Here is a 20,708-nt window from a genome sequence, read left to right on the forward strand (position 1 = left end):
GTCTGGACCACACTATAAGCAGAAAGGATTCAGATTCAGAAATGTGGCCAGGTGTGTGTACTACACTATTAGCACAAACGGTTTAGATGCTGGAAGGTCGATTACACACAGCATCATATCTGAATTATCTGACTACTTGCAGCAGCAGGAGCAGCTTCTACTGTATGCGCAGTTACCCTGACAAAATGGCACAAAAACAACATGTCAGCTTTTTATATGGAGAGGTTTGTGTGACTTCAGCAGCCAATCACAGAAGCCCTTGTGTCTGGACGTTGTGGATGGTTTCTGTGCCCTGATTGGCTGCCGGAATCTTCATACATTACGTTTATTAACCCTTTCCCGACCTGTGACGTCACGTAGGTGTCATGAAAGTCGGTGCCAATCCGACCTGTGACGCCTATGTGGCGTCATGGCAGGATCGCATTCCGGCAGATCATGTGAAAGGGTTAACTGTAATTTCACCTGACCTGCAGGGACAGGGGGAGTGGGAGTGGTAGTTCAGCCGCGGGGGGTGGCTTCGCCCCCTGTGGCTACGATCACTCAGAATGGCTGTTGAAACTGACGTTTCACTTTCACTTTCAATCGGAGCAATCGTAATATTTCACCAATGAAAATTGGTGAAATATTACAATCAAGCCATCGCCGATGCTGCAATATCATCAGCCATGGCTGGAGACCACAATCTGCCCCGCCACCGCTCTCCTCCCCTTCGTCCTCCGTCCTGTGCTCTGCTCCCCTCCGTCCTCCTGTCCGCTCCCCCTGTGCTCTGATCTCACCTCCCATGCTCCGATCCCACCCCCCTATACTTACCGACCTCCGGTGTCCCTCCCGGTGTCCGTCCATCTTCTACATGGGCGCCGCCATCTTCCAAAATGGCGGGCGCATGCGCAGTGCATCCTGTTGTGAATTAGACTTTTTTGGCTCCCTCTTGTGGTCACTAGTGATATGACTCTGGGATTGTCTTTCCCTAGTTTGGCACCCACCTGGGTCGTTAGTCCAGGGGTGTTGCTATATAAACTTCCTGAATTCTCAGTCTGGTGCCTGGCATCGTTGTAATCAGTTCCTTTCTGTTTGCTCCTGTCTGCTGGTCGTGGTTCTTGTAAAATTAAGCTAAGTCCTGCTTCCTTGTTTTTTGGTTATTTGCATTGCTTTTATTTATTTGTCCAGCTTGTACTAAATGTGATTCCTGATTTTGCTGGAAGCTCTAGGGGGCTGGTATCCTCCCCCCGGGCCGTTAGACGGTTCGGGGGTTCTTGTATATCCAGCGTGGAAATTTTGATAGGGTTTTTGCTGACCGTATAAGTCATCTTACTATATTCTGCTATTAGTCAGTGGGCCTCTCTTTGCTAAATATCTAGTTCATTCTTACGTTTGTCTTTTCTTCTTACCTCACCGTTATTATTTGTTGGGGGCTTGTATCCAACTTTTGGGGTCTTTTCTCTGGAGGCAAGAAAGGTCTATCTTTTCCCTTCTAGGGTTAGTTAGTTCTCCGGCTGGCGCGAGACGTCTAGAACCAACGTAGGCACGTTCCCCGGCTGCTGCTATTTGTGGTGCTAGGATTAGTTATACGGTCAGCCCAGTTACCACTGTCCTATGAGCTGTTTTTTTATGTTTGCAGACTTGGTAATTACTTCTGAGACCCTCTGCCATTGGGGTCATAACAGTATGCCAGGAAAAGTTGAATGTTTAATGCATTGCAGAAGTGGGATAATAAGAAAGGAAATTCGGAGTTTTTTTTTTTTTTTCTTTCTTCCTCCCCTTTACCTCTGAGTGGCTTGTGCTTGCTGCAGACATGAATGTCCAGACCTTGATTACAAGTGTAGATCAGCTTGCTGCTCGTGTGCAGGGCATACAAGATGTTGTTACTAGTAGTCCTATGTCTGAACCTAAAATACCTATTCCTGAACTGTTCTCTGGAGACCGATTTAAGTTTAGGAATTTCAGGAATAATTGTAAATTGTTTCTGTCTCTGAGACCCCGTTCATCTGGAGACTCAGCTCAGCAAGTTAAAATTGTTATCTCTTTTTTGCGGGGAGACCCTCAGGATTGGGCTTTCTCGCTAGCGCCAGGAGATCCGGCATTGGCAAATATTGATGCGTTTTTTCTGGCGCTCGGATTGCTTTACGAGGAACCCAATCTTGAAATTCAGGCAGAAAAAGCCTTGCTGGCTATTTCTCAGGGCCAGGATGAAGCTGAAGTGTATTGCCAAAAATTTCGGAAATGGTCCGTGCTTACTCAGTGGAATGAGTGTGCTCTGGCCGCTAATTTCAGAAATGGCCTTTCTGAAGCCATTAAGAATGTGATGGTGGGTTTCTCCATTCCTACAAGTCTGAATGATTCCATGGCGCTGGCTATTCAAATTGACCGGCGTTTGCGGGAGCGCAAAGCCGCTAATCCTCTGGTGGTGTTGTCTGAACAAACACCTGATTTAATGCAATGTGGTAGAATTCAGACTAGAAATGAACGGAAAAATCATAGACGTCAGAATGGGTTGTGTTTTTACTGTGGTGATTCTACACATGTTATATCAGCATGTTCTAAACGCCTAACAAGGGTTGTTAGTCCTGTCGCCATTGGTAATTTGCAACCTAAATTTATTTTGTCTGTGACTTTAATTTGCTCATTGTCCTCCTACCCTGTTATGGCGTTTGTGGATTCAGGTGCTGCCCTGAGTCTTATGGATCTGTCATTTGCCAAGCGCTGTGGTTTTGTTCTTGAGCCGTTGGTAAATCCTATCCCTCTTAGAGGTATTGATGCTACGCCATTGGCGGAAAATAAACCGCAGTTTTGGACACAGGTAACCATGTGCATGACTCCTGAACATCGGGAGGTGATTCGTTTTCTTGTGCTGCATAAAATGCATGATTTGGTCATTTTGGGTCTGCCATGGTTACAGACCCATAATCCAGTCTTGGATTGGAAGGCAATGTCTGTGTCAAGTTGGGGCTGTCAGGGAATTCATGGTGATTCCCCCCCGGTGTCTATTGCTTCCTCTACTCCTTCGGAAGTTCCTGAGTATTTGTCTGATTATCAGGATGTATTCAGCGAGTCCAGGTCCAGTGCTCTCCCTCCTCATAGGGACTGTGACTGCGCTATAGATTTGATTCCAGGTAGTAAATTTCCTAAGGGAAGATTATTGATTCTGTCTGTACCTGAGCATACCGCAATGCGTTCGTATATCAAGGAATCTCTGGAGAAGGGGCATATCCGTCCATCCTCTTCCCCTCTTGGTGCGGGATTCTTTTTTGTGGCCAAGAAGGACGGATCTTTGAGACCTTGTATTGACTATCGGCTTCTGAATAAAATCACTGTTAAATTTCAGTATCCTTTACCTCTGTTGTCGGACTTGTTTGCCCGGATTAAAGGTGCCAAGTGGTTCACCAAGATAGATCTTCGTGGTGCGTACAACCTTGTGCGCATTAAGCAAGGAGATGAATGGAAAACTGCATTTAATACGCCCGAAGGTCATTTTGAGTACTTGGTGATGCCTTTCGGGCTCTCTAATGCTCCTTCAGTGTTTCAGTCCTTTATGCATGATATTTTCCGGAAGTATCTGGATAAATTTATGATTGTTTATCTGGATGATATTCTGTTTTTTTCTGATGATTGGGACTCGCATGTAGAGCAGGTCAGGATGGTGTTTCAGGTTTTGCGTGAGAATGCTTTGTTTGTTAAGGGCTCAAAGTGTCTCTTTGGAGTACAGAAGGTTCCCTTTTTGGGTTTTATTTTTTCCCCTTCTGCGGTGGAGATGGACCCAGTCAAGGTCCGAGCTATTCATGATTGGACTCAACCCACATCAGTTAAGAGTCTTCAGAAGTTCTTGGGTTTTGCTAACTTCTACCGTCGTTTTATCGCTAATTTTTCTAGCGTTGTTAAACCTTTGACGGATATGACCAAGAAAGGTTCTGATGTTGCTAACTGGGCTCCTGCAGCCGTGGAAGCTTTCCAAGAGTTGAAGCACCGGTTTACTTCGGCGCCTGTTTTGTGCCAGCCTGATGTCGCACTTCCCTTTCAGGTTGAAGTGGATGCTTCTGAGATTGGGGCAGGGGCCGTTTTGTCGCAGAGAGGCCCTGGTTGCTCTGTAATGAGACCCTGTGCTTTTTTCTCTAGGAAGTTTTCGCCCGCTGAGCGGAATTATGATGTTGGCAATCGGGAGTTGTTGGCCATGAAGTGGGCATTTGAGGAGTGGCGTCATTGGCTCGAGGGTGCTAAGCATCGTGTGGTGGTCTTGACTGATCACAAAAATCTGATGTATCTCGAGTCTGCTAAACGCCTGAATCCTAGACAGGCCCGTTGGTCATTGTTTTTCTCCCGTTTTGACTTTGTGGTCTCGTATTTACCAGGTTCAAAGAATGTGAAGGCTGATGCTCTTTCAAGGAGCTTTGTGCCTGACTCTCCTGGAGTCGCAGAACCTGTTGGTATTCTTAAAGAGGGAGTAATCTTGTCAGCCATTTCTCCGGATTTGCGACGTGTGTTGCAGAGATTTCAGGCTGGTAGACCTGACTCTTGTCCACCTGACAGACTGTTTGTTCCTGATAAGTGGACCAGCAGAGTCATTTCCGAGGTTCATTCCTCGGTGTTGGCAGGGCATCCGGGAATTTTTGGCACCAGAGATTTGGTGGCTAGGTCCTTTTGGTGGCCTTCTTTGTCACGGGATGTGCGGTCATTTGTGCAGTCCTGTGGGACTTGTGCTCGAGCTAAGCCTTGCTGTTCTCGTGCCAGCGGGTTGCTCTTGCCCTTGCCTGTCCCGAAGAGGCCTTGGACACACATTTCCATGGATTTCATTTCAGATCTTCCGGTGTCTCAGGGCATGTCTGTCATCTGGGTGGTATGTGATCGCTTTTCCAAGATGGTCCATTTGGTATCTTTGCCTAAGCTGCCTTCCTCTTCCGATCTGGTTCCTTTGTTCTTTCAGAATGTGGTTCGTTTACACGGCATTCCTGAGAATATCGTGTCTGACAGAGGATCCCAGTTTGTTTCCAGGTTCTGGCGATCCTTTTGTGCTAGGATGGGCATTGATTTGTCGTTTTTGTCTGCCTTTCATCCTCAGGCTAATGGACAAACGGAGCGAACTAATCAGACTCTGGAGGCTTATTTGAGGTGTTTTGTTTCTGCAGATCAGGATGATTGGGTGACCTTCTTGCCGTTGGCTGAGTTTGCCCTTAATAATCGGGCTAGTTCCGCTACTTTGGTTTCGCCATTTTTCTGCAACTCTGGTTTCCATCCTCGTTTTTCCTCGGGACATGTGGAGCCTTCTGACTGTCCTGGGGTAGATTCTGTGGTGGATAGGTTGCAGCAGATTTGGAATCATGTGGTGGACAGCTTAAAGTTGTCACAGGAGAAGGCTCAGCGTTTTGCCAACCGCCGCCGCGGTGTGGGTCCCCGACTTCGTGTTGGGGATTTGGTATGGCTGTCTTCTCGATTTGTTCCTATGAAAGTCTCCTCTCCTAAATTTAAGCCTCGCTTCATCGGTCCTTACAAGATATTGGAAATCCTTAATCCCGTGTCCTTTCGCTTGGATCTTCCTGTGTCGTTTGCCATTCACAACGTGTTCCATAGGTCTTTGTTGCGGCGGTACGTTGTACCTGTGGTTCCTTCTGTTGAGCCTCCTCAATAATTCCTGGGTGGTTGCCTCTGATGTGCATGCGGCCGATTTAGTTCGTGCCTTTCACGCTGCTCATCCTGATCGCCCTGGTGGTCTTGGTGAGGGTTTGGTGACCCCTCCTTAAAGGGGGGGTACTGTTGTGAATTAGACTTTTTTGGCTCCCTCTTGTGGTCACTAGTGATATGACTCTGGGATTGTCTTTCCCTAGTTTGGCACCCACCTGGGTCGTTAGTCCAGGGGTGTTGCTATATAAACTTCCTGAATTCTCAGTCTGGTGCCTGGCATCGTTGTAATCAGTTCCTTTCTGTTTGCTCCTGTCTGCTGGTCGTGGTTCTTGTAAGATTAAGCTAAGTCCTGCTTCCTTGTTTTTTGGTTATTTGCATTGCTTTTATTTATTTGTCCAGCTTGTACTAAATGTGATTCCTGATTTTGCTGGAAGCTCTAGGGGGCTGGTATCCTCCCCCCGGGCCGTTAGACGGTTCGGGGGTTCTTGTATATCCAGCGTGGAAATTTTGATAGGGTTTTTGCTGACCGTATAAGTCATCTTACTATATTCTGCTATTAGTCAGTGGGCCTCTCTTTGCTAAATATCTAGTTCATTCTTACGTTTGTCTTTTCTTCTTACCTCACCGTTATTATTTGTTGGGGGCTTGTATCCAACTTTTGGGGTCTTTTCTCTGGAGGCAAGAAAGGTCTATCTTTTCCCTTCTAGGGTTAGTTAGTTCTCCGGCTGGCGCGAGACGTCTAGAACCAACGTAGGCACGTTCCCCGGCTGCTGCTATTTGTGGTGCTAGGATTAGTTATACGGTCAGCCCAGTTACCACTGTCCTATGAGCTGGTTTTTTATGTTTGCAGACTTGGTAATTACTTCTGAGACCCTCTGCCATTGGGGTCATAACAGCATCCGCCAAATCGTTCATTCATTTTGATCACTGTGATAGATCATATCACAGTGATCAAAATTTAAAAAAATAGTAAATAACCCCCCCCCCCCTTTATCACCCCCATAGGCAGGGAACATAAAAAATTAGGGTTAGGGTTGGAATTACGGTTAAGATTAGTGTTGGGGATGTGTTGGGGTTAAGGTTAGGCTTGTGGTTAGGGTTATGGTTGGGATTAGGGTTAGGGGTGTGTTGGGGTTAGGGTTGTGGTTAGGGTTGGGATTAGGGTTAGGGGTGTGTTGGCGTTAGGGTTGGGATTAGGGTTATGGTTAGAGTTGGGATTAGGGGTGTGTTGGGGTTAGTGTTGGAGTTAGAATTGATGGGTTTCCACTATTTAGGCACATCAGGGGGTCTCCAAACGCGACATGGCGCCACTATTGATTCCAGCCAATCTTGCGTTCAAAAAGTCAACTGGTGCTCCCTCCCTTCCGAACCCCGATGTGTACCCAAACAGTGGTTTACCCCCACATATGGGGTACCAGCATACTCAGGACAAACTGGACAACCAATTTTTGGGTCCAATTTATCCTGTCACCCTTGTGAAAATAAAAAATTGCGGGCTAAAAAATCATTTTTGAGGAAAGAAAAATGATTTTTTATTTTCACAGCTCTGCGTTATAAACTTCTGTGAAGCACTTGGGGGTTGAAAGTGTTCAACACACATCTAGATTAGTTCCCTGAGGGGTCTAGTTTCCAAAATGGGGTCACTTGTAGAGGATTTCTACTGTTTAGGCACATAAGGGGCTCTGCAAATGCAACGTGACACCCGCAGATCATTCCATCAAAGTCTGCATTTCAAAATGTCACTACTTCCCTTCCGAGCCCCGACGCAGGACCGGCCCGAACGTATAGGCGAACTAGGCGGACGCCAGAGAAAAAATAGAAAAATTATGAAAAATCTTTTCAAAAGGCAAAAGGTGTATGGAGCGGAGCTGAATTTGTATGAGGTGTTTGGAGCGGAGCTGTGTGTGTATGAGGTGTACGGAGCGGAGCCGCGTGTATGAGGTGTACGGAGCGGAGTCGTGTGTGTATGAGGTGTATGGAGCAGAGCTAAATGTGTACGAGGTGTACGGAGCGGAGCCGCGTGTGTACGAGGTGTATGGAGTGGAGCGCGTGTGTACGGAGCGCAGCCGCGTGTGTAGGAGTAGCTATGTGTGGCCATTATACAGTATGGAGCATCATGTGCTGCCAATATACAGTATGGAGCATCATGTGTGGTCATTATACAGTATGGAGCATCATGTGTGGCCATTATACAGTATGGAGCATCATGTGTGGCCATTATACAGTATGGAGCACTGTGTGGCCATATTTTTTTGTTTATAATTATTCTTTATGAAACAGTGTGATCAGCAGTGCTAAATGGGTGTGGTTGGGACGTAGATATGGGTGTGGCTAGTTATGAATGGGTGTGGTCAGAGGCGCGGCCTAAAATTTGCGCGCCGCTAACTTTTTCCCTCTTTCCCATCTTCAAAAGTTGGGAGGTATGTTAAAAGTAGCAGGGGCGCAACAAAATAGTTTCGCCTAGGGCACCGTAATCTCTCGGGCCGGCCCTGCCCTGACGTGTGCCCAAAAAGTGGTTTACCCCCACATATAGGGTATAAGCGTACTCAGGACAAACTGGAAAACAACTTTTGGGGTACAATTTCTCCTGTTACCCTTGTGAAATTAACAAAATTGCGGGCTAAAAAATAATTTTTGAGGAAAGAAAAATGATTTTTTATTTTCACGGCTCTGCGTTATAAACTTCTGTGAAGCACTTGGGGGTTCAAAGTGCTCACCACTAGTGTTGAGCATTCCGATACCGCAAGTATCGGGTATCGGCCGATACTTGCGGGTATCGGAATTCCGATACCGAGATCCGATACTTTTGTGGTATCGGGTATCGGTATCGAAACAACATTAATGTGTAAAAGAGAGAATTAAAATAAAAAATATTGCTATACTCACCTCTCCGACGCAGCCTGGACGCATTTTAAAATGCGCGCGTGTCCAGCCTCCCGTGACGTCACGGCTTGTGATTGGTCGCGTCGCCCATGTGACCGCGACGCGACCAATCACAAGCCAGAACGTAATTTTAAAATCCTGAAGGACCTAAAATTACGTCACGGCTTGCTGTGATTGGTCGCGTCGCGGCCATATGGGCGGCACGCGACCAATCACAAGCCGGGACTTCACGTAAGGAAGTAAACGCGCGAATTTTAAGCAAACAACGCTGCCGGTTCCCTCGCTGAGGTCCAGGCTGCGTCGGAGAGGTGAGTATAGCAATATTTTTTATTTTAATTCTTTCTTTTACACATTAATATGGATCCCAGGGCCTGAAGGAGAGTTTCCTCTCCTTCAGACCCTGGGAACCATCAGGGATACCGTCCGATACTTGAGTCCCATTGACTTGTATTGGTATCGGGTATCGGTATCGGATTGGATCCGATACTTTGCCGGTATCGGCCGATACTTTCCGATACCGATACTTTCAAGTATCGGACGGTATCGCTCAACACTGCTCACCACACATCTAGATAAGTTCCTTGGGGGGTCTACTTTCCAAAATGGGGACACTTGTGGGGGAGCTCCAATGCTTAGGCACACAGGGGCTCTCCAAACGCAACATCGTGTCTGCTAACGATTGGAGCCAACTTTTCATTCAAAAAGTCAAATGGCGCTCCTTCCCTTCCGAGCCCTGTCGTGCGCCCAAACAGTGGTTCCCCCCCACATATGGGATATCAGCGCACTCAGGACAAATTGTACCACAACAATAGGGGTCCAGTTTCTCCTTTAACCCTTGGTAAAATAAAAAAATTGTTGTTAAAAGATCATTTTTGTGACTAAAAAGTTAAATGTTCATTTTTTCCTTCCATGATGCTTGAGCTGCTGTGAAATACCTGAAGGGTTAATATACTTTTTGAATGTGGTTTTGGGTACCTTGAGGGGAGCAGTTTTCAGAATGGTGTCACTTTTGGGTATTTTCAGCCATATAGACCCCTCAAACTGACTTCAAATATGAGGTGTCCCCTAAAAAAAAAAGGTTTTGTAAATTTTGCTGTAAAAATGAGAAATCGCTGCTCAAATTTTAACCCTTATAACTTCCTGTTTTAACTTTTTGTTTACAAAATTGTGCTGATGTAAAGTAGACATGTGGGTAATGTTATTTATTAAAGGGAACCTGTCACCTGAATTTGGCGGGACCAGTTTTGGGTCATATGGGCGGGGTTTTCGGGTGTTTGATTCACCCTTTCCTTACCCGCTGGCTGCATGCTGGCCGCAATATTGGATTGAAGTTCATTCTCTGTCCTCCGGAGTACACATCAGCGCAAGGCAATCTTGCCTTTCGCAGGCGTGTACTCCGGAGGACAGAGAATGAACTGCTGCTCAGAGCAGGACCTGAGGCTCCTCCTTCCCTGCCTGTCAGTGCAGATGCATTGCAGAACATCAGATCTGTGATCTGATGAAATGCAGTGATGTCCCATCCTAGGACAATGTAAAAAAGTAAAAAAAAAAAAAAAAACAATACTAGAAAGTGTAAAAATATTTTTCAAATCACCAAATAAAGAAAAAAAAGAAACAAATATTTTCCAATAAATACATTTATTTATGTAAATAAAAGAAAACAATAAAAGTACACATATTTGGTATCGCCGTGTCCATAGCGACCCGCTCTATAAAACAATCCCACTAGTTAACCCCTTCAGTGAACACTGTAAAAAAATAAATAAACGTGGCAAAAAACAATGCTTTATCATCATACCGCTGAACAAAAAGTGCAATAAAGCGCAGTCAAAGAGACGAATGTAAATAATAATTGTACTGCTGAAAACGTCATCATGTCCCGCAAAAAAACAAGCTGCCATACAGCTCTATCAACAAAAAAATAAAAACGTTATAGCTCTCAGAATAAAGCGATGCAAAAATCATTTTTTCTATAAAATAGTTTTTATTGTGTAAAAGCGCCAAAGCATTAAAAAAATGCATAAATTGGCTATCGCTGTAATCATACTGTCCCAAAGAATAAAGCTGCCTTATCAATTTTATCACACACACAACGGTATATAAAAAAAGCAATTCCTGAAATGCTGTTTTTTGTTCATTCTGCCTCCCAAAAATCAGAAGAGAAAGCGATAAAAAAGTAATGTGCCCAAAAATGGTACCAATAAAAATGTCAACTCATCCCGCAATAAACAAACCCTCACATGACTCTGTCGGCTGAAATATGGAAAAATTATAGCTCTCAAAATGTGGTGATGCAAAAGCTATTTTTCACAATAAAAAGCGTCTTTTAGTGTGTGACAGCTGCCAAACATAAAATCCCGCTATAAATCTGGTATCGTTGTAATCGCATCGACCTGAAGAATAAAGTCACCTAATCACTTATACCGCACAAAGAATGGCATAAAAAATAAATAAAACCAATTCTTCACCTGCTGTTTATATTTTCATTCTGCCTCCCAAAGATCGCAGTAAGGCTCTGCGTGTAAATCTCTGAAATACGTTATTCAGATGGAGCCTCTGGCAGAAGATTCCCTATAAGGAGGCAGATAGAGGCACTGCAGAAGCCATCTGACCTGTGATCCGGCGGTGTTCGTCTTTTTAGGATTGCAGAAAAGTGGCATCGGCCACAGTTTTGTGCACTTCTGAATAGAAGGACACTGCTGAACAGAGGCCAGACGGAGTCCAGAGTAACTCTGCTGCCTTATTATAGTGAATGGATCTCTCGGGGGTTTCATCTGAATCACATCACTCAGACATTTAGGCTGGAGTCCCACTTACCGTATAAAAAAAACGGTCCGATTTTGACTGCCGAAAATCACACAAATGTTCCCTGAACAGTGATTCGTATGTCATCTGTGTGCAATGCAAGGATACGATTTCCTCGCATCTAGTAACAGTCTGACATCTGTTTGCAATGCGATTTTAACATGAGCTTTTACATACAGCAGTTCTCTCTATGTAAAAGCTCATGTTAAAATCACATTGTAAAACTGTAAACATCGTTATAATATCAAATAATCTTCAAAACATTATATATATATAGATAGATAGATAGATAGATAGATAGATAGATAGATAGATAGATAGATAGATAGAAAGCCGGCAAATGATCTGCCACATACAGTATAGAATAGAATGGTGTATATACTTGAGTATAAGCCGAGAATTTCAGCCCATTTTTTTAGGCTGAAATTGCCCCTCTCTGCTTATACTCGAGTCATTCCCAGGGGTCGCAGGGGAGGGGGAGCATCAGCTGTGTAATAATACTCACCTGCTCCTGGCGCGGTCCCTGCACATCCCTAGTTCTCCGGGTGCCGGCAGCTTCTTCCTGTAGTGAGCGGTCACATGGTACCGCTCATTACAGTAATGAATAAGGACTCGGCTCCACTCCCATAGGGGTGGAGCCGCATATTCATTAGTGTAATGAGCGGTACCATGTGACTGCTCAATACAGGAAGAAGCTGCCGGCGACGGAGAACCAGGTACTGCACCGCGCCAGGAGCAGGTGAGTATAACGCACTGCATGATATTCACCTGTTCCCCGTTCCACCGGCTGCCGCCGCTGTGTCTTCCGCGTCCTCTGCAGTGACGCTCAGGTCAGAGGGCGCGATGACGTGATTAGTGTGCGCCGCCCTCTGCCTGAACATCAGTAAGGAGGACGGGGAAGACACAGCAGCGGCCATCGGTGGAACGCGGACCGGTGAATATAGCAAGTGCTGTGGGCCTGAGTGGTGAGTATGTGATTTTTTTATTTTTTATTTTAATCGCAGCAACAGCATATGGGGCAAATGTCTGTATGGAGCATCTTATGGGGCCATGTGCAGCATTATATGGGGCAAATATCTCTATGGAGCATGTTATGGGGCCATGTACAGCATTATATGGGGCAATTATCTGTATGGGGCCATGTGCAGCATTATATGGGACAAATATCTCTATGGAGCATCTTATGGGGCCATGTGCAGCATTATACGGGACAAATAATTCTAAGGAGCATCTTATGAGGCAATAATCAGCATTTGTGCAGCATTATACGGGGCAAATGTCTCTATGGAGCATCTTATGGGACCATGTGCAGCATTTGTGCAAAATTATACGGAGCAAATATCTCTATGGAGCATCTTATGGGGCCATAATCAGCATTTGTGCAGCATTATACAGGGGAAAATATCTCTATGGAGCATCTTATGGGGCCATAATCAGCATTTGTGCAGCATTATATGGGGCAAATGTGTCTATGGAGCATCTTATGGGTAGTGTTGAGCATTCCGATACCGCAAGTATTGGGTATCGGCCGATACTTGCGGGTATCGGAATTCCGATACCGAGATCCGATACTTTTGTGATATCGGGAATCGGTATCGGGATTAATAGCAATGTGTAAAAGAAAGACGGCTTCTGATTGGTCGCGTGCCGCCCATGTGACCGCGACGCGACCAATCACAAGCCGTGACGTAATTTTCAAATCCTGAATGCCTAGAATTAGGCATTCAGGACCTGAAAATTACGTCACGGCTTGTTGTGATTGGTCGCGTAGCGGTCACATGGGCGGAACGCGACCAATCACAAGCCGTGACGTAATTTTCAAATCCTGAATGCCTAGAATTAGGCATTCAGGACCTGAAATTACGTCACGGCTTGTTGTGATCAGAAGCCGTGACGTCACGGAAGGCAGTAAACGCGCGCATTTTAAGCAAAGAAGGCTGCCGGTTCCCTCGGTAAGGTGCAGGCTGCGTCGGAGAGGTGAGTATAGCAATATTTTTTATTTTAATTCTTTCTTTTACACAGTAATATGGATCCCAGGGCCTGAAGGAGAGTTTCCTCTCCTTCAGACCCTGGGAACCATCAGGGATACCGTCCGATACTTGAGTCCCATTGACTTGTATTGGTATCGGGTATCGGTATCGGATTAGATCCGATACTTTGCCGGTATCGGCCGATACTTTCCGATACCGATACTTTGAAGTATCGGACGGTATCGCTCAACACTACTTATGGGGCCATCATCATCATTTGTGCAGCATTATATGGGGCATATTTTAATATGGAGCATCTTATGGGGCCCATCATAAACTGTATGGAGCATTATATGGGCCTCCTGATTCAATATGGATATTCAAAAACACTTAACCTACTGATGTCTCAATTAATTTGACTTTTATTGGTATCTATTTTTACTTTTGATATTTACCGGTAGCTGCTGCATTTCCCACCCTAGGCTTATACTCGAGTCATTAAGTTTTCCCAGTTTTTTGTGGCAAAATTAGGGGTATCTGCTTATACTTGGGTCGGCTTATACTCGAGTATATACGGTAAATAGAATAGATATATACACGTAGAATAGGTGACACACATATATATATTTTTATATTTCATAGACAGATAGATAGCAGAATAGCCAATAATTTATTTGTCGGTTTTTGTAAAATCACTGCAGAACCCGACAGGTTAGGAGACAGGGATCACATACAGTAAACCATTGCAGAACAGTTAGATTTATAGATGTCAGTGACTAATATTGTTAGTACTATGTGTGTGTAAAATTTGGGGCCTGTATGCATTTAATAAAATAATGTATTCACGGATAAAACTGACGTGGGCCCCTGCACAATTTTCTGTGCCAGAGAGGGAAAGCCAATGACTGAGGGCAGATATTAATAGCCTAGAGAGGAACCATGGTTATTGCCCCCCTGGCTAAAAACATCTGCCCCCAGCCACCCCAGAAAAGGCACATCTATAAGATGCGCCAATTCCGGTATAACGCTCGCACCCAGACTGGTTGGCGCGGGCATCCGGGGATATGGCCCCACTGGACCACTGAGCAGACTACCCTGGAAGGGGCGTAACTAAGTAGCTTCCTAGGTGTTCGCTGGAGCCTCTGATGGTGAGGTCAGACTTGTGTGGCAGGTAGCTAACAGGTACCACTCCAGGGTGGAGTTTGGCTGTGGCTGCTGATCCCACCAGAGGACAGGACACAGGAAGGCAGGCATAGAGGTGACACTGGCAGGCGGACAGGTACGGCAGAGACACTGGTGGACAGACAGGCACGACTGAGACACTAGCAGGCAGGCGGGCATGGCTGGCACTCTGGCAGACAGGCAGGCATGGCAGAGACACTGGCAGGCAGGCGGGCATGGCTGGCACTCTGGCAGACAGGCAGGTACGGCAGAGACACTGGCAGGCAGGCGGGCACGGCTGGCACTCTGGCAGGACAGGAGGCTTGAACTGGTACACAGGTGGGTGTATGAAAACAGGTAAGAACCTGTCCAGACTGGAGGGTATATGGGAACAGGTAGGGACCTGTTCGGACAGTTGCTGAACGGAGATAGAGCAAGACTGCAAGAGTGGATGCAAAGCAAAGTAGAACCGCAGGAGGTGGAGCCAAGAGCATAAACGTAGAAGGCGGAGCTAAGAGCAGAGAAGGAGGCAGAGCCAAGAGCAGAGGAGGAGGAGGCAGATACAAGAGCAGAGAAGGAGGCGGAGCCAGGAGCAGAGAAGGAGGAGGCAGAGCCAAGCGCAGAGAAGGAGGAGGCGGAGCCAAGAGCTGATCCACTGGAGGCAGAACCAAGAGCGGACCCCGCTGGAGGTGGAGCCAAGAGCAGAACCGCCGGAAGCAAAGCCAAGAGCCAGAAGGCATAGAGCCACAGGTTGTCGCGAGCAGAGCAGAGAAGCACAGAGCCACGAGTTGTGGCGAGCAGAGAGGTGCAGAGCCACTGGTAGTGACAAGCAGAGCAGAGAGGTGCAGAGCCACTGATTTTGGCGAGCAGAGCAGAGAGGGGCAGAGCCACAGATTGAGGCAAGCAGAGCAGAGAGAGAATGCAGAGGTACACACAGCAGAGTGGGAATGGCAAACAAACAAAGAAGGAACAGGAACGGACATAGACCAGAGTTCAGACAGGAACAGAGACCGATACTAGAACTGGACACAGATATAGGCCTGCGGATTGCAGCCCTCAGAGTCAGACACAGAAGTAACAGAACACAGATTCAGACCAGGGTACGATGCACCACTGGGTTGTGGACACGGAGGACAGAGATGGGACCTGGCACCTCAATAGCAAGATGCTGAGAGAGATAGTTTGCCCTGGCATCCTCCAATGGGTGAGGACGGCTTAAGTATCAGAGGCCTCTAGGCAATTGGCTGGGGCCACCTTAGGGAGGTGCATACAGTCCTAATAATAATCTGGATTTGCCAGCACCGCCCCCTATGCATACAGCCAGGAAGTGTACACAGAGCAAGCAGCCATGAGGCACACGGCATGGAGCCGGCAGCAACAAGAACTCACATCATAGCCCGGGGTGAGTGAGTTGATGTATCAGGCAGGTGGAGGATGGAAGGCCATGCGGTGATGTCGGCAGGGTTTTTACATCTGGCACTTAGTCTCTCTCTTCCCACTGCCCTGTAGCAGTTGCATATGGGGTAATAAAGGGTTGATGTCACCTTTGTATTGTAAGGTGACAATAAGCCCATTAGTAATGGAGAGGTGTCAATAAGATACCTATCCATTACTGATCCTAAAGTTTGTAAAGGATTAAATAAACACACACACATGCAGAATAAAGTATTTTAATGAAATTAAAGACCACACAGTTTTGCCATCTTTATTCTTCTGCCAATCCAAACGATGCCCTCGATCTCCTGTAATAAATGAAAAAACAATAAACCACAATATACCCATGCTCAAGAGTTCATCTGAGTTCATGCTGTGAGGGAGCGCAGCTTCAGTGATGTCACCGCTATTCACTGAAGCTCCACTTTCAGCATTTCATTCATTGCCCAAACAGCTTACAGCCAGGCCGGTAGCATTAGCAGCGCTCCCGGTTGTAAACTGTATATACCCCAGATATAGATTATGGCGTGGGACTGACTGTACGCCGGACAGGTATGGGTATATTGTTGGTTTGTTATTTTATCATTTATTACAGGAGAACAAGGGCATCATTTGGAATGGCAGAAGAATAAAGATGGCAAAACTGTGTGGTGTATTATTTCATTAAAATACATTATTCTGCATGTGTGTGTGTTTATTTAACCGTTAACAAACTTTAGGATAGGTGTCTTATTGATGCCTCTCCATTACTAAGGGGCTTAATGTCACTTTACAATACAAAGGTGACATTAACCCCTTATTACCCCATATGCCAACGCTACAGGGCAGTGGGAAGAGAGAGGCTAAGTGCCAGAATAGGTGCTTCTTACAGGTGCACCTTTTCTGGAGTGGCTGGGGGCAGCTGTTTTAGCCGGGGGGGCCAATAACCATGGTCCCTCTCTAGGCTATTAATTTCTGCCTTCAGTCACTGGCTTTCCCTCTCTGGCACAGAAAATTGCGTGGGAGCCAGTTTTTTCAGTGCATACATTATTTTATTAAATACATACAGGTCCCAAATTTTACACAAACATAGTACTAACAATATTAGTCACTGACATCTATAAATCTAACTGTTCTGCAATGGTTTACTGTTTGTAAACCATGTCTCCTATCCTGTCGGGTTCTGCCATGATTGTACAGAAGCCAACAAATAAATTACCCGCTTTTCTGCTATCTATCTATCTCTATATATATATATATTTATATTTATATATGTGTGTGTCAATGACATATTTAGATATACACATATACCATGTGTATATTTCTATTCTATTCTAACCTGTCAGTGGGATTTTACTGTACACCGCACTGAATTGCCGGCTTTTCTATAGAACCCCGCTTTGTATTTCTCACAAGTCACACTGATGGTCCGTCTGGTGTGCGAGTTTTTCTTGCACCCATAGACTTGCATTGGCGGGTCTCGGCCGATATATGGTGCAAATCGCAGCATGCTGCGATTTCCCTCGCACGTATAATATGGCCGAGAAAAAAACGGTTGATGGGAGCCGCCCCATAGATTAACATTGGCCGAGTGAATAGACTGGAGGGTATATGGGAACAGGAAGGGACCTGTTTGGACAGTTGCTGAACGGAGATAGAGCAAGACCTCAAGAGTCTTCCTCTCTAGTGTGACTCCAGCCTTAGATGGAAACTCTTATGCAAGAGCTCAGCGTAGAGCGCTGGATAACTGTGATCCCAAATGTTATGTAAAATGTTCCCAATAAAAACTCCACCTCAATGAACAAAAAAAGCAAGTCCCCACGAAGGTCTTTCATCTGTTAACAGAAATATAGGGGGTTTCCACGGTACTAGAAGCACAAGGCTCTGGAATAGCTAAATGGCTGCTCTCCCGCCAAAAGAAATTCAGCAAATTCTCTGCCCCCAAATCCCCCCTCTCCTTTCTGAGCCCCAGTATGCCTAAACCACATTCAGCGCCCACATGTTTGGCATGTCTTAAGCAATAAGAGCCCGCCTAATTTACAAGTGCGTGTCTCTAGAAGCTCGGCCTGGGCATAATGCACTGGTGACTGCAACAGCAGTTGGTAATTTTCACTGAGCAACATCCACTGCTGCTTGTTTCTTTAAAACACTCATGGAGTCAAAATCATCACTACACCTGTAGATAAATTCTCAAAGGGTTATAATATCCAAAATGGGGTCACTTGAAGGAAGATTCTAATTTTCTAGCACTTAGGGGCTCTGTATGGAGTCCGCAAACTATTCTAGGAAAATCTGCCCTCCAGGAGGCAAATAGCGCAGTACTGTACAGCCACATATGGGGTATTGCCACATTGAGCAAAAATTGTAGGATACATTCTGGTGCCATTTTTACCCATTTCCCTGTATGAAAATGTGAAACTTGGGGCTAACACACAATCTTGGTGGTAAAAATGTAAATTATTTTATCTTCACTGCCCAATGGTATAAACGTCTGTGACACACCTGTGATGTCAATATACCGTATATACTCGTGTATAAGCTGAGATTTTCAGCACATTTTTTTGTGCTGAAAATGCCCTCCTCAGGTTATACACAAGTCATTGTCCAGAAAGCCAGCGGGGGAGGGGAGTGGGGAGCCGGCGGCTGTAGCACAGTGACAGCTGCAGCCGCCGCCAGCTTCCAGAAGACATCAATACTCACTGTCCGTCACTGCATCTCCGTCCCTGCATCTTATACTCTGGTCGGCTTATACTCGAGTATATACGGTAATCACTGCAGCACTAGATGAATGCATTGAAAAGTTTAGTTTGTAAAATGGGGTCACATGGGGGCTTCTGCTGTTATGGCACCTCAGGGGCTCTACCTATGTAACATGGCCCCCTCAAACAAGTGCAGCAAAATCTGCACTGCAACATGGCATTTCTTCCCTTCTAAACTTTGCACTGTGCCTCAAAAGTAATTTTCGAAGACATATGTGGTATCGGTGAACTCAGGAGAAATTGCACTACAAATTTTGAGGTCCATTTTCTCCTGTTACCTTTGTGAAAAATTCGGAGCTAAAAAAAGATTTTTGAGGGGAAAACTAGATTTTTTTTTATCTTCACGGCTTAACATTATAAACTTCTGTGAAGCAACTGAGGGTTCAAGGTGTTAAAGACAAATCTAGATAAGTTCCCTAAGGGGTCTAGTTCCCAAAAGGATGTCACTTGTGGGGGGTTTCCACTGTTTAGTCACATCAGGGGCTCTCCAAACGAGACATGGCGTCTGCCAATTATTCCAGCAAATTTTAAATTCAAAAATTTCAAACGGCGCTCCTTCCCTTCCAAGCCCTGCCATGCGCCCAAACAGTGGTTTTGCTCCACATATTGAGTATCTGTGCACTCAGGAGAAATTGCAAAACAAATTGTATGGAGAAATTTCTCTTGTTACCCTTATGAAAATGCAAAATTTGGAGCTAAAAAGATTTATCTGTGAAAAATGTGATTTTTATTATTTTCATTGCTTAACGTTATAAACTTCTGTGAAGCACATGTAGGGTCAAGGGGCTTAATTACACATCTAGATCAGTTCCTTAAAGGGGTCTAGTTTACAAAATGGTGTTAATTAGTGGGGGTTTACACTGTTTAGGCACATCAGGGGCTCTCCAAACGTGACATGGCGGCCGCTGATTATGCCAGCAAATTTTACATTCAAAAAAGAGAAATGGCGCTCCTTCCCTTCCAAGCCCTGCCGTGCACCCAAACAGTAGATTTCCCCCACATATGTGACATCGGCGTACTAAGGAAAAATTGCACAATAAATCCTATGGCCAGTTTTCTCTTGTTACCCTTGCAAAAGTAAAAAAAAATAGGTCCAAAGGAAATTTTTTGTGAAAGAAAAAGTAAATGTTTAATTTTTCCTTCCACATTCCAAAAATTCCTCTGAAGCACCTGAAGGGTTAATAAACTTCACAAATGTGGTTTTGAGCACCTTGAGGGGTGACATTTTTAGAATGGTGTCATTTTTTTTTCTGTCATATAGGCCCCTCAAAGTCACTTCAAATGTGAGGTGGTCCCTAAAAGAAATGGTTTTGCAAATTTTGTTTTGCAAACGAAAAACAGCTGGTCAACTTTTAACCCTTATAACTTCCTAACAAAAAAATTGTTTCAAAAATTGTGCTGATGTAAAGTAGACATGTGGGAAGTGTTATTATTATTAACTATTTTGTGTAATTTGACTCAGATTTAAGGGCGTAAAAATTTAAATTTTAAACCTGCAAAATTTTCAACATTTGCCAAATTTCCATTTTTTCACAAATAAACTCAAGTCATATCAAATACATTTTACCACTATCATGAAGTACAATATGTCCTGTGAAAACAATCTCGGAATCAGTGGGATCCACTGAAGCGTTCCAGAGTTATGTCCTCATATATTGACAGTGGTGAGAATTGTAAGAACTGGCATGGTCAGGAAGGTGAAAACAGGCTTCAGGGCAAAAGGGTTAATACTTGATGGATCAAAATATATTCCATTTTTTCAGCCCCTACAAAAAAGCTGGAGCTATATATTTTCCAACGGACTGCACAGCCCTGTTCCCTGTCTGCAGACTGGATTCTGTCACTCTCCCTGCTCCTATGACTCTCTCCCCTACACTACATGCAGATTTTATGAGATACAGATGATTATCCCTTAGCATGGCTGTTAGTCTGATGGCTCAGCTTCAGCTCCAGTATCTACACTACAGGCATCTGACTCGGAAGGCCATGTTCACACGTTGTGGATTTTACCGTGGATCTGTGGCGTTTTTGATGCTGCGGATCTGCAGCAGTTTTCCATGCGGTTTACAGTACCATGTAAACCTATGGAAAACCCAATCCACTGTGC

Source organism: Ranitomeya variabilis, chromosome 2 (genome assembly GCF_051348905.1).
Source record: "Ranitomeya variabilis isolate aRanVar5 chromosome 2, aRanVar5.hap1, whole genome shotgun sequence".
NCBI lineage: Eukaryota > Metazoa > Chordata > Amphibia > Anura > Dendrobatidae > Ranitomeya > Ranitomeya variabilis.